The sequence below is a fragment of the Corvus moneduloides genome, chromosome 1 (genome assembly GCF_009650955.1).
Source record: "Corvus moneduloides isolate bCorMon1 chromosome 1, bCorMon1.pri, whole genome shotgun sequence".
NCBI lineage: Eukaryota > Metazoa > Chordata > Aves > Passeriformes > Corvidae > Corvus > Corvus moneduloides.
Window position 1 is genome coordinate 40101014 of NC_045476.1, and position 15180 is coordinate 40116193.

General features: G+C 36.4%; 1 protein-coding gene across 5 annotated transcripts in view; it reads right to left on the reverse strand.

Moving 5' to 3' along the window:
- The window catches only part of ANO10 (anoctamin 10), a 122234-nt gene that overhangs the window by 82007 nt on the left and 25047 nt on the right, over window positions 1-15180 (reverse strand). The gene's annotated exons all lie outside the window — the stretch shown is intronic.

Genomic DNA, 15180 nt, shown 5'->3' on the forward strand with positions numbered 1-15180 from the left:
ACTGACCACGTACCAAATATGACATTTATACATGTTCCATTATCTAAGTTAGATAAATAAGGAATTTCAATTCCTCATCTCCCTTCCACCAATACATGGACTATTGCTTAGCTCTGGTAAAAACAAACCAATCCCTCAGCTCCTGTTTCCTAACTTGCAAATACTGAAATTTGATTTTCGTTTAAACCAATTTTAAGAATACATTATCATGTATCAATTGATTATTTTTGTATAAAAAACAGATGCCCTGACAGTGAATATTCTCCTCTTCATGCACACAAGGAAGCGTATTGCAATTAATTATCAAACTTTAGGATTATCCTATCTACAAAGTGATTTTTTTTTTTTTTTTATTTAATCTACTTTAGTAGATTTGAGGTATTTGCAGCTAATATCCTATAATAAACCAATTTCATCAAGCGACAGGGCAATTCACCAGGAAATAAAAACATCATGCAGAGACCAGGCAAATCAGTACCTTCATCTACAGTGTGTGAATCCTTCAAGCAGGAAAACCAATTATCAGGTAAAAATAGATCTGCACACAGCCAGGATGGCTTCAAGCTTACTGGGGGCTTGAATGTGCACTGACCAAAAAAACCTCCAAAGAGCACACACACACACACACAGAGTGGCAGGAGAGTTTATATAAAGTTAGGAAAGTGCACATTTGGAAATGGCTGCCAATGCTCTTTGGTAGGCAGCAGGAGGCAATAACACTGGGATGAAAAAGCATAAATACAAAAAAAACAAACCCTTTAGACAAAGGAACATTCACCTAATATCTCAGACACAGTCTAAGTTTTCAAAGAATGCCCAGCATTCAGGGCATCCACTGGTAAAAAGGCATCTCCTGTGCAAAACAAAGGCAGTGTTCTGATACATGTCTTCATAGACAGAGCTGAAACCTAGATTCAAATATGCACCAACACAGATTTTCAAAACCTGAAACCACATTCAAGGATTTCCAGAAGGCAGAGGATGAAGACTTAGGCTGTTAAGGGAACATCTCAGATCCGGAGGTAGGTCTGGACAGGATTTTAATTTGGAAACATATACTTACAAATGGCTAATAGAAAGAAAACTATCAGTGTGTTCAGTTTTAACACCCAAGGTCTTGCAAAACTGTATATTCATTAAGAGATACCGATCACTAACACTAAATCAGCTCTGAATTTATTTTACACTTAGAATAAAATCTTGGCCTTTATATTTACAATATTGAGTTTATTTTATTTTTTGTTACTAATGTTTACACTGTAAGTAGTAAAAAATTAAAAACTACCTACAGTATGGAATTAATTTAGTTGTGTAAATTATAATGTACATTTCTGGAGATATTTAGCAAGTTAATATACTAACTCTTTTTTTTTTTTTTTAATCTCCATTTGTATTTGTCTCCTGCTCTGAAATACAACCTCAGGCATTGAGATAACCTCTCCATATGTTATCTAGTTACAGCAGCTTTTCTTAAAACCCTGCACACCCTCTGCCAACGTGCAATCATGTAATCTGCATTGAAGAGCTGATTTTGGTCCTGCTTTTTAGTTTTTCTAAAGACACGGATAGTGCTTCACCTCCAGCATCAGTGGTCATTTACTTGTATTTCCTTACTCTAAGACAGACTTCAATGATACTAAATTTCAGTAGTTTTGTTGGGCATTAAAACTTCACTTTTTGCTGGGATTAAAAAAAAAAAAAATTCAGTTGTTTCCTTTTCATAAATTCCAGTTGTCTTAAACAAGGTTTAGACATACCACCTGGCCCTGCATCCTGTATGGACACATTTGCTTCTCCTCTTCCCTCTAATAATCTACTGAGCCTCTTCCAAACCAGATTAGACACTCTTCATGCATAGCTACTGATATTGAATGCATGAATAGGAAACACATTCAATACATTCTGGCCTTCAAATTATAAGCACATTCCTTTTAAGACACTTTAACCATGTCTCAGACAAACTTGCTCTTTACAAAGTCACTGAAATATTTCATACAAAGAAAATACTGCCACTCTTTTTATCCAGAAAGCTAGCACCAACAAAAACATGAAGGGATGGAGAATTACTGTTCTTTTTGCCTTGTACTAATATTCAGACTGGTTTTATTTCTAAGAAAAGGAGAACCAAACTTTCTATTTACAGTCACAATATTTATAAAGTCTTTATTTGTAATCACAGTAATATGAGAATTTTAAGAATTCTTGCTCTTGGAATATATTAAAAACAAACATAATTCTCCCTGAGCTAAGCCTAAGAGAAGCGGCATCAACAACAATGAAGCACACTTCGAATGAGCCAGCCTTGCATCGATCGGCTCCAGAGATGATTCCACAGCTGCCCCAGCAATAAGCAGAGGAGCCAGCCAAAAGACCAGAAAAGAAGCCCAAAAGGAGGTCAAGGCTTGCGAGCCAGAACTTGGCATCTGGGTCTTACAGCTGTCAGGGATACTTATGAGAGAAGTCACTGTTGTCTACAGATTTTGAAAACAGTTGGGGAACAGGAAGAGGAAAAAGAAAAAACCAAATCTATCTACAACTATTATGAGCCAAGCTAGAGCAGAAATGCAATACATGCCACCACTTGTTTTGTCACAGCACTGTGATACCAAACCACTACACCAAATGAGAAAAGTATTATCTGCACAGAAACACAGTTTTGCAGTGATCTGGAACATCAGACTTCCAAAGAGATTTTTTTCTGGGAAAGAAACATCCGTGAACAAGATGGAAATAAAAAACTAGACAACTACTCCTTTGTGTGTGTGTTTCAAAATACAAAATTTTGCCTTAATTTTTTTTTAAGGGGGATAACCTGTCAAACTTTCCTTTAAACTCCCTATTGTGTAACTACTACCAGCACCACCAAGAACTCCAATGTATAATCAACTGTTTAGTTGCCAAGTTGCATGCACATTTTATTTAAAAAAAAACCCAAACAAACCATAGTTTATCTAGACATTATTGAGAAAATATGAAACTGCACTGTCTTTATTAGAGATTCCATACTTGTTAATGACAGACATGAAACTCAGAATGAAAACTGCACATTTCAAGAATCATTAAACAGAATTTGCAGGATCTCTAAACAAAAGAAGAGACTCAGACCAAGAACTCCAGTTTTGCAAAAATTAATTTTAAGTGTATATGCAGGCAAAAATCCAAAGCTAGCGGCAGTTTTCGGGAAAGCTGCCTCCACAGATTCTGGGCTGACAAGCCAAGCAACTGCCAAACAATGTTTCAAAACAAAAGAGAGACTCTTGGAAAGTGCCAAAAGAGATGTTATATTCTGCCATTACAACTCACGCTTTATCAAAAGGAAAGAGAGGACACTTGTACTGGGATTCTCATTGGCACTGTGAATCAGGCACATTCCGTACTAAGCAGATTCCCAAGGAAATACGCACGCTAGTGTGGACTGCAAAAATGAAGAAATGTTCAGCTGTGATGAAAAGCAAAAGAAAAGGAGAAACAAAGACAATGCAACTGATGTCCAAAAAATGCATAGTTCTGTCAAAGAGGTGCTTTAAGCAGAAGCGACATGAACAGCAAAACTCTTAAAACACACAATTTGACAGGATATTTGAATTTATTTTCTCCAATCTATTCTTACTTCTAATCAGCCTTTATGTCTAGTTGTAGATTGAGATACCATCTCTTATTTCATTGTCTGAGTTTAGAAGAACTAGCTAGTTCATTATATTCTTGACTTTGTAGTCTGATATCCATCCCCTGAACGTCACACTTCCATCTGTTTTTCTTGGACCGTATGAAGCAACAGAAAGCTGTCTCAAGGCACCATTCTCCAGCACACTCTTCACTGTTATACAAATAAGCCCTCTAGTGGTAAAAGAACCGTGAGACCCACCATGTTCAAAGTTTCTGTGCACCCCCTCTCCGGGATAAAAATCTTACTCTCATAATACCTCCTAACTAAAGGTGGGCCACTAACAGTCTATCTACAACCTCTTTTGAAAGATTTTCATTGAAGATGCCAACTTTATCTTGAGCATGAGTGGTGGCTTTGTTACTGAATCCAGGGATAAAAACATAATTATCAACAGAATAGAACCATCAAAGGTACAAAACAAATTTAGCATGATGTCACAGAACTTTCCAGTTTTTATGATTTTTTAAGAAGTATGCTAATACAGAGATAATGAACTCCACCACACACTAGCACTTCATTAAGCCCTTTGATTACCAGAATCTTAAGTGAATGCTTGTGTTCTTTTCATTCTACGCTACTGCATTTCCTTTCCCTTTAAGAGCATTTATTCTCTAGTTCTAAATACTAGTCAGTGAACTGATAACAGAAACACCACCAACACTGACCTATGTTTGTGGCAGTGATTTGCATTATAACTGCCCAAACATTGCCAATGCATCAGATACTTTATCTGAAGAAACTCAGCTTCACACACTGCCAGACTTAACACTGTCAAAAATTCCTAAATATTATGCTAACATTTTGTAACAGAAGACTAACATGCTATCTAGTTTTAAAATAAAACAGCTATTTTATATTAGCAAGCATGAGCAAAAATCTCCCATCCACATACTTCTCCCCTTACTTCAACACAGCAAATTGGTATACATGAAAAGGGGTCCAAAGGGACAGTGATTCTGTATTGGCACGTATTTCCACATATTCAGCAGGACTAATGAAACAGAATTATCTGTTTGGCCAGATCAGAGCTCGCACTATGTTTTTAGTGACTCAAGAGCTCAGTGTCAGTATCATGGTGTATTTGCAACCTCACTGTAGTGATAATGAAGGAGACTCTGGAGGGAGAGGTCACTAATCACCTTCCACAAAACACTGCCTACTTAAGAACACCTCTGACCCCCTTTCTATTCTGAGTAGAGGTGAGCTTAGGAAATCATGGCACACCATCAGTTCACAGAATAGACCCTTATATTTTTTCACTTGACAAGCCTGCAGCCTACCGGGTAGAATTCAAATGGAAGACTTCTTTGGAAGTGCAAATGCCAACAAAACTCTATCAACACAACAACAAATTAATTTTTTGGCATCCATAAACCTTTTTTGTGTTATTTCTGCCTGTCATGCACATGCCCTGATATAACGCTAAATGGTTATAATTCAGACAACAGTGGTAGAGGATGAATCACACGTCCTGTTGCAATTTGACAGCTAGAAACAAATTTTTCAGTATCAATATATATTTCTGAAATTCCTTGCGAAACCATTCACAAACGAAACTATAGTGCAGAAACGCATAAACTTGATATGCAGGTTCAGAAGCAACAATAAAAGTAAATGTGACTACTCTGACAAGATTGATAGTAGTTGTATCACTTTCAAAACACTCTAAATCAAATAACTGAATAGGAAAGCACACAAATGACTGGAAGAAAAAGCCTTCCAACAATAACTGTTGGCAACTATCAGGCTACAAAGTATTTACCAGCTTGACTCGTACTTCGGAGACTTTGGTTAAAAATTCTTAAATAACAAGAAGAGAAAGTTCATAAATAGGTTACTCGGAAGGCTCAAAACCCTCATGTCAGCAATCCCGTATGTTGTGGGGCTGGTCAAGATTACATGATCTTGGTTCAGAGCAGTTGGAGAAAAGCTAGATAAGCTAAACTTAAGGCATGGTCCACAAAACACTTTGAATCTTCATTCCCCAAAATGCCAGACTGGCAGACCTGTTACATGGTACTGCAGCTCCTCCACCTTCAAACAGCCACCCCTGATTTCTCCTGATGAAAAATGGGGTAAACAGGAGCAGAGGGAGAATGATGCACACTTGAGCCCTGTCCTGCCAAAGTCAAGCTTTTTCTGAGTTACACACCAAAACATTAGATAGCCCTCTCAGGCCCTGAATGGTTTTGACACCCATTTTCCAAAGGTAGCTAAATTCTGTAATATAAAGCACATTAGAAAGGTACAGATGGCACAGGTGCAGTTTATAGCTAGAGATGGCAGTAGGCCTAAGGAATCCAACATGAATTTATCTCTAAGTCTTGACTTTCTGCCACAATATTTAAGCTACCATTGTGTTATCCAATGCATACACATGCATAAAGACACTTTTGTACCAGCAGAATCCATCAGTATAATTGTACCAAGGCAATGTTTTGAGACAATGAACTAAGAGAAAATGACAAGACAGGAGGCATCTTTTGTTTGAAACAGAGTCAACGAAGTTTTGAGTCTTCCCCCAAACTTTTAAAAGAATCTAAAATACAGCTTTTTCTTTTCACATATCAGCCACAATTACTCTGTGAGATAAAAAGAAGCATCTGTCTCTTTCTGTGGCTTCCAAGACTATAGCCTATCACTCACTAGATCTCTGCAGCTCAGATGTCTTCAGAGGGAAGCTAAGCAAAGCAAGATGCAGGTGCCATTATTAATGCAATGTGACATTGCAAAGGAAGCTGGATTCCCTCCTCCTTTTTGCTGGGTTTCTGTTAGCTTCCCTAGCTAAAATTCAAGAAATATATCATACAGCTATATATACTCCTACACTTCAGCTTCAAAAGACATTTTACAACATACAGCTTTTGATCCCTCGCTGTAGAAATTATTTTGTATTTAAACTGCGTAACTATAGATACTATTGATCTCAGAGGTTAATCTACATGGAGGGTGGGAAGGAAGAGCAAGTTGCCAGCACTATTATTCACCTCACCTTCAGGAACAGTTAGAAAGGGAGGAGAGGGGACATGGAAAACAGGCTAAAAATTCAGTGCATTCGGAACTTGTGATTTTAAAGATTTATACCAAAATAAAATTATTAAAATATTGCAACAGGGTATCCACATGAGGAGGTGCACTCCTAATATTTCTTCTTCAGTAAGTATTATTGTTAACTTCTCTGGCTAGTTGAGGTCTTAGTGTAAGCATCACAGCACTTCAGGTTGCTTGGAAAGCCTGATCAACTTGCAAGACTCATAAAAACACAACAACAAAATTATTGAAGGCTCTACCCATACTCAGCAAATTCAGAACTTGCAATTCCAGCCACACCAATACAATGACCATGCAGCTGACAAAGAACTGCAGTCTCACGACTACCAAGGAAATTACCAATTATGTTTTGTGCTACATGTAGCTGCCAAGATAAGCATCAAAGTAACTAGAAATCCTAAAGAGGCAGATCCACTCATTCTCACTGACATGCCCAGAGTCAGTTTTATGTGGCCGTGACAGGACCTTCCAAGTTAACAGAAGATCAGTTCATGAAGCTATTAGCATAATGGTACCAGTATCCCTTTTCCACCTGCTGTTTCCTTGGGGAGGAATATGGCTACATCCCATTCTCACTACCAGCTGTGCTCTTGACTCTTAAAGGACAGCTGCAGTCAGAATCTGGAAGCCATTATAGTCTACTCTAATTACAGGGCGTGAAACAGAAACAGGAACACAGACAGGAATAGTCTATGGTCTGTTTTGTGGACTCCTCCTCACTCACACGTATGGAGCTCACCCTCAAATCCTACCTATATATGCATTTTATGTTTTTAAAAATGATATAATACGCTTTCTACAGAATTATTTTGTTAAACTGGCATCAAGACCACTGGAAAGATGTCACACTAATACCCATCATGTTTCTCCTATTTCCTCCTGCAGGTCCTAAAATTACACAGGAAGTGGAGCAGGACTGCCAAATCAAACCATTGTTAGAGTGGACTGATACTCCCAGGTGTTTTCAACATACTATAATTCAGGATGCATTAATAATTTGTCTGTTACAAACCACTCTTGGTATACCATCTTTTTTCTTAAACAAAGCCTCTTAGAAGCTAGAAGAACAAAAAAAAGTATTTAAATTCAGTAACTTTATTTGCTAAGCTATAAGAGTAAAAATCTAAATATTTCCAGTAATAAGCTGTTTATTTCCATTTCAGTGGATTCTAAAACAAGTTTGTCTCAGATTTTTCAGTGGTTATGAACTTCTGAAAAAAATACAAAATACACTGAGATGCAGATGAACTGCAGTATCACAAACTATATTGCAAGTTTAATAAAAGATACCCTTATATTTGACATTGGTTTATCCATAATCCCTATAACAGGCACATACACAAACACTTTTCATCCCACAACAAATCCTCTGACTAAAACTAACCTTGATCAAACATGTTAGTTTATGAATTCTCAGCAGCATCTATCTGTATCTCCTTTGTGTTAGTCATTGTAGACATTTACCGATTATAGGCAAACATGAGGAATCTCCCATAACTTCAAAAGGACTGTTCGAAGCATGAAAAAAAACAGGATACGCCTCACAGCTCGCACACTGCCACAATAAATGAAAAATCCCTTTGAAAATTACGCATCATTCCATTAATTTCTTCTGAACAGAAGAGTGAAAATCTGGATTGACACTTTCTTCCAGTGTAAGATAAAAATTCAGTGCACAAATGGAGTAAGCCCCAGTTCTTTTGACATTTACTTTCCAGCATGACTCATGACCATCTTCAGCCTGCGTTTAATAAAACATTTTCACAAAGACTATTAAAAACCCCCAAAAACTCTCTACTACAGCCTTTCAATCCATTACTGCATTTTCTTGCACAATTTGAGTTCCAAAATCAGTTTTCATTTAAGTGTTCCAGGTGGCATTTAAAAAACAAAACAAACCAAAAGAAAAAAAAAAAAATTCATAAATCCAGATTTTACAAAGTGCATGATGCTTCAGAGCGTTTTTTAAAAAAGGGTTGGGAGGGTAAAAACTACAGCAACAAATTTAACTCCTTTTTAAATAAAAGCCTATAGAACCCATGCTGCAAGTTTCCAATAAGTGACTACTAATTATGTTTACAACACTGAGCAGGTATGTAACAAAGTCAACAGCATGAGTACCAAAACTGATCCAGAAGGTTTAACACTCCAAACCAGAACATTAAAAGTTATTGCAAGGAATTTAATAAAAGTGAATTTTTCTCTAATTTTTTAACTGCAAAACATGTGAGCAACAATAGTACATCATTAAGACTCTTTCTGTAAAGAGGTGTTTTTATCTAATCAACAACAGAGAGCCTCCAACACGTTTGACTGGCTTTCTCTTGCTATTTATAGTCAGTTTTACAGATTTCCTATTCTCCATCTCTTTTGCAGCTGCAGTTGCAAACTCTGCATTTTCTACCCTACCTGCTCAGAAGCACTCATTTTCACTCTCAATCATCCGAGGATACAAATAATGAAGTGTATTTATTGTCCAACACTGCACACAGTTCAAAAACCAAACAAACCAACCAAAACATACCACGTTAGACAAAAAATCATATAAAGCTTTGGAGACAGGAAAAACATTGCATTCCCTAAAAAGGAATACTCTTAGTAAGAACAATACAAAGTAATACTGTTGCAAACTGCATCAGAGATAAATGGCTATATGGTAGAGCCCTATAGCTCTACCTATTCACAGATTCCTAGGAAAAGCCATTATTCAGGCTTGTGCTGGCAGCTATGGATAGAGCATTTGCAGAGAATTATTTAAATAATTTAACAGAATAAACTAATACATTATTTACAAAACAAAACAATTCGCCTTCATGAAATGCTAAACCAGCCTTGAAATGGCTGTGAAGCAAGAAGGCTTTGAATGTTCATACTCTGTCTTGTCGTGAAACAGTTACTAATCCTAATCAAGTGGAAAGTAAACAATTAATATTAATAAGTATTAACTTAGCTTTTGTCTGGACGTTCAACTTCCAACTGCTAGCAAGGAAGTGTATTCAGTGTATTCAGGCTTGAGCTGGAAATATTTACACATTAAAGGAAACTTCTTTGTGGAAAATATTAAGCTAAGTGAGTTTTAAAGAGATCTAAAAGTCTGATTCTTATAGAGTTCTTTAAAACGTCTTGTAATTGTCTCCGAAGATCTGTTCTCTATTCATCCTCCCTTTTGAAGTTTTGTCATTCTGGCATCCTTGCACAATCCCAGAAGAAACAGAAAAAAAATATTCTTACTCGGTCTTCTCCTGCTGTTCTTCCAGACTGACACTTCTGAAGCACTTATGAGCATAGTTAAGGAATGTGCTCTCTTCCTAAAGTATCTCCCCCATCCAACCTCCTTAATAAGAATACAGCTATATCTACCAGATAATGGTAATTAATGAGGAATGGCACAGTCTCAGACACATCCATTTCTGCTTCCTACTGAAGGAAACCCAACATGACCCTTCTGGAAAGTTCAGGTCTTTCAGCTAACTAGCATCTGATACCTTTGTAGCTCCCTGATCCTACCACCACCCAGCTGACAGCAAGAAGAGAGCATTCTCTTTTTGCTATCATTGTTTCTGCTAAGACACCTACAAGGTTTTCTCCTAGCGAGAAAGCTTCCTGTGCTCTTAACCTTCATTATAATGTCCGAACCACACTGGCAGAATTCAATTTAAGAATTAAAAATGCTTCTTAGACAGAAAAGACAACTGAAAAAAGCACAGAGAAAAGCTAGGAAAATCCAGAGTAGAACCAATATGTATGGTAATTACTTATGATGCCAAGAGTATATTAACATTAGTTGCTTAAGTAGCATTTTACTAGAGTATAATTCAAATTATTTTGAAAAAGTAGGTACCCCATTGTATAAAAGCATTGCACACTTTCACTAACAGCTCTGGACAGATAATTTTCAGTTACAAGACAGGTTGCATTGTAAATCATCAGATTCTGGGAATTAATTTTGAAAGAGCATGACTATATATTTGGCTGTACTAATTTACTCTCCCCCTTGGCCTCTGCCACAGAAAGGATCCTGGCCTATAAAGACCCCCGATCTGACCTAGCTCAGCCATCCTTTGCACACTGTCTTCTTTAAAGAAGACAAAAATCACATTCTGAATTGTGTCAGCAAGGAACTAACATTACTGTGAAAATGCTCCAGTTGGGGCAGACACAGTAGTAAAATACATCAACACATTCCAGCTATCAGGGTTGAAAAACCTGATGCAATACCTTGGTTTCTTGCTGTCCTACACATTACATACATGCCCACATATTTAACATATTTCAGTGTTTGTACATGGTTGGAAGAGCACAATTCATTCATCTGTGTGATTATTTTTCAATTTCAAACAGCAAATTGAGAACCTGAAAATGGAAGGGTTTGAGTAAAGAGCAGAAAATAAGGAGGAACAAATGAAAATTACTCACAAATAGGAAAATGGAAAAATACTGTTTTAGGCTCTGAGACTTTCAAAAATCCACTGGACAATTTAAGCATAGATGTTAACATGTATTTTCATTTTTGTACTAGCAGAAAGCTATGGAACACAACTTACTTGGATCTTTGAATCTTTTAGTGTTTGTTTTCATTCTGACACACTTTTGGCATTAAGCTTTATTATTCAAAGTGACCAAAAAAATTAACACTAAATCAGAAAGAGTATCTCAAAAGAACCAGTAGATGGCAATAAAAAGATCTGTGATAAATTCTGATTTTGCAAATAGACAATCTGTAGCAATGTACAACCAGCAAAACTGGTATTTCTTTTTAACCTCATTGATATGGTTCCAGGAGGCTTCTTGAAGCAGCAAACATTTGGAAAATTTTATACAGACAAATCCATAAATCTTTCCCCATGTCTGAAAGGTGAGAAAAAAAACCCCTGAGAACAATCTGTTCCTGTAACTCAGAAGAGTAACTTATCTAAAATATTTCTTCACTTCATATTAAAGATTTCAAGAATCTTTTGCAAAGTAATATGAATATAAAATGCACTGATACTTGAGTTCATTTTCACTCTTAAAATGTTGCCAAAGAGTAAAATATAGAACCAGTAGAATTTGTTACGTCTTTGGACTTAGTCTTATAGGCTTTATGTAAGTCTTTATAGCTTTAGAAGCTTTCATTAAGTCTTACACCAAGGCTATTCAGCAACTACTGGTTATTTTTTTGCCAGGGTTTCAGCTTGACGTTAAAATAGCAAACTATTTTTATGTCTCACAATTTCAATCCTAGGAATAAACTAAATTGCAGTGGGTTACTTGTGTAGCAGAGAATAAAAAAATCAAATTACTATTTTGTGTTGTATTAAAAATATAAACATACATATATTAGATTTTCAAAGGAGGGCTTTTAGATATGATTTCTTATGTATATGTATATATTAAGTAAATGTTTGCAGCTGAGGTAGAGGTATTCTAGAACAACAATATGTTAATTGAAATCACTAGTGTTTTGGATTGACTTTTTTAATATTCAGAATTAGTAATGCTGAAGAATTATTTTATGTATGTATACAACAATGAACCAAATAATTACACAATTTGCATAAAGCTCATTTTTCCATTTTCCTATGTTTTCCCATTTTCACCACAAGTGCAAGCATAGATAGGTCTCGGCTAGGATATCTGTTTCACTGAAATAAAAATACTAGAGGAATTAAATTTTCCAAAAAATGAACTGTAAAGCTGACAGTAAGGTTTGTACCCTACCATGAAATATTTTTGAAAAACAGATTTATATGTAACCCTCTAATTAATATTTACTCATTATAGGTATTTTTCAAGTATTTTTTCATATACATTCAACTATTAGGAAGAAATTGAAACCACACATCAAATATTTACCACTAAGGACTCTGCTTTGCAGCTATACCTGAAAACTGACAAACTACTCAAGTTATAAATCTAGTATATACACATGCATGTATGTCAGTATGGAAAAAACACATTACCACAGAAAAGAACACATGGAAAGAGAAATACCTCAAGCCTGTTGCCAAAAAAAATTCAGCAGTAAGAAAGTTAGAAGTGTTGTCTAACATTCCCAGAAATTATTTTCTCTGATTAAAGAGCAAATAGATTGAAGACAAAAGAAAGAATACACACTGCAATTAGCAGAAAGACTTAAGGGGATAAGCATACATTAAAAACACTTTTTTTTTTTTTAAGTGGCACTGGCAACTTGGAAAGCAGAGACTGAAAACTTGGAGGGAGCCTGCTGGAGAGCCATGTACAGAGTTGAAGAACCTGACATAGGAACACAGGTTGAAGAAACTCAGTTTGTTACACTCAGATAAGAGAAGGCTTGGGAGGGTGGGTGAGATCTAATCACATTCTTCCAATGCCTAACAGGTAGTTTTCAAGAATACAGAGGTATCCTCTTCACAAAGATGCACAGCAAAAGAACAAGAAGTCATGAGCTACCAACTTGCACCAGAGAATTTTTTTTCTTCCCACAAGAAAAAAACCCTATTATTTGCCAGGAGAACAATTAAACAGTGGACCAGGCTGCCCAGCAAAGTGGGTGCCTTCCTCTCACTGGAAGTGTTCAAGTCTTAGCTTATCTTGATAAGGACATGGAGAACTTAATCCAGGGTTCTGCTTTCAGCAGGTTTGGGCAAATAATCTCCAGAGGTCCCTTCCAACATATACTGCTCTTTGATCCCATATGTGAAACTCTGCAGCTCCTATATGCTACATTAGTGCCTGGCAATAACACAGAAATAATTTAGCAAAAACACTGCTTTATGCACAGCTATTGTGCTTCAATCTTTGCGCTTCTGTAACTCCAACACTATCAAAGGATTTATACATGTGTATGCTGATGCAGCCTATTTTTCTGCACTTTTTCCCAGTTCTTTTCCTACTAAAATTGGTCCTTACATAAATGTATATTTAGCATATCTTCTAAATCCCAAACTCATGAGTTCTACAGGAACAAAGCTACTTGCTTCACACATGCAGAACGCTATACCGTGCAGGACCATGCCTCATTTCCAGCTGGCCAGAATGGAGTCGTGTACATTACTGTGAGGAAGTAATTCAACTAGAACTGTTTCGTAAAAAACAAAATTACCCAGCTTTATCAGGAGAAAACAGATTGCACTGAAATCTGCTGCAAAACATTTAAGAAATTTTAAAGGGAAAAAAAAGGCAAAATACTTGAATTTTGACATAACAATCCACCTAAAATTGCTTCTGCTAAGAAAGTGGATTCAAAAGATCCTCAACTGTACTCCGGATGCAATGTTTACTAATTTTCAAGTTTGTGTAGAATGTAAAGTACAATGATGCCTAGAATTAGACGATAAATATACCTTGTCATCTACTAGAATTCAAACTGCTTGACTCTAGTTTTTCCCAGTTTCTCTGGCACATCATTTCAGAAAAAACTGTCAGGCTTACTGTTGAGCTCACTGAGTCTTGGGACCATTACAACAAGATTTTTCAGCAGAAGATCAAAGAGCTTCTACTCTATACCAGGAGGCCTTTGATGAAAAAATACACTTAATAAAATGGAATTCTAAAGAAATATTGTATACCAGGCAACTCTCAATCACTTTGATTTTCAATCAGCTTTATTGACATGCTATGACTCCTGCTTTCCAGCCTTTTATAAATGGACCATCAGCTCTCTCACCCAGAAAAAACAAAGCTTAAGAAAGGATTACTTTATTCCACTCCATACTTCTTACAGAAGCAACTTTTCAATATAGATTTTTCTATGATGCTCATGAAGATCTATGTCCTTATAAGGACACCATGAAATTAAATCAACACAGAGCAACTGTTTATACTATGTTTACTACAAACACACCAGCCATGTTTCTATGCAAAGGTCCTCATTTTCATCTATAGCAGAGCTGATTACATTCTTCCCAAAATTGCATTCCTAGATCATAATGTCAGATTTTATCAAGAAGGACCTTCATTACTACTTAGTATTTCCAAGCTAATTCCCAAATGCCTCAATGTAACATAGAGCATCCAGGCTTAGTGCACTTCTGCAAAAAAGCTTCCTATTACTTAGTACACACTTCAGGGCTGGATACACACATTGCTTTTGGAGGCTAGGACACATTCATGATGAGTGAACTTCACAGCTACTGCTTCAAAACACCACTACTGATGTACTGTTAAAAGCAAAAATCACTGCTTAAGAGTTGTACATACAACTGATTTCTTGAACTCAACTTTCAGAGTAGTCCCAACACTGATTTAATTAGCATTCCTTAAACTTACCAGAATCCACACTAAAAAGAAACAGTCATCAGGAACAAAACTCTTTGTCAACAACTTTTGCAAGAAAAATTTTAAAAAGCACTGCAGAATTAAGGTTACACTTGTTTTAACCTACTTCCCTAACTATTCACCGAGTTTCTTCAGAGCTATTTCCTTTTTTTTGGTTCAAATCAGTGTAGGCAGTCAGAAGTGATTGGAACAGTTTCACACAAGCACAGACACGTGCTTGG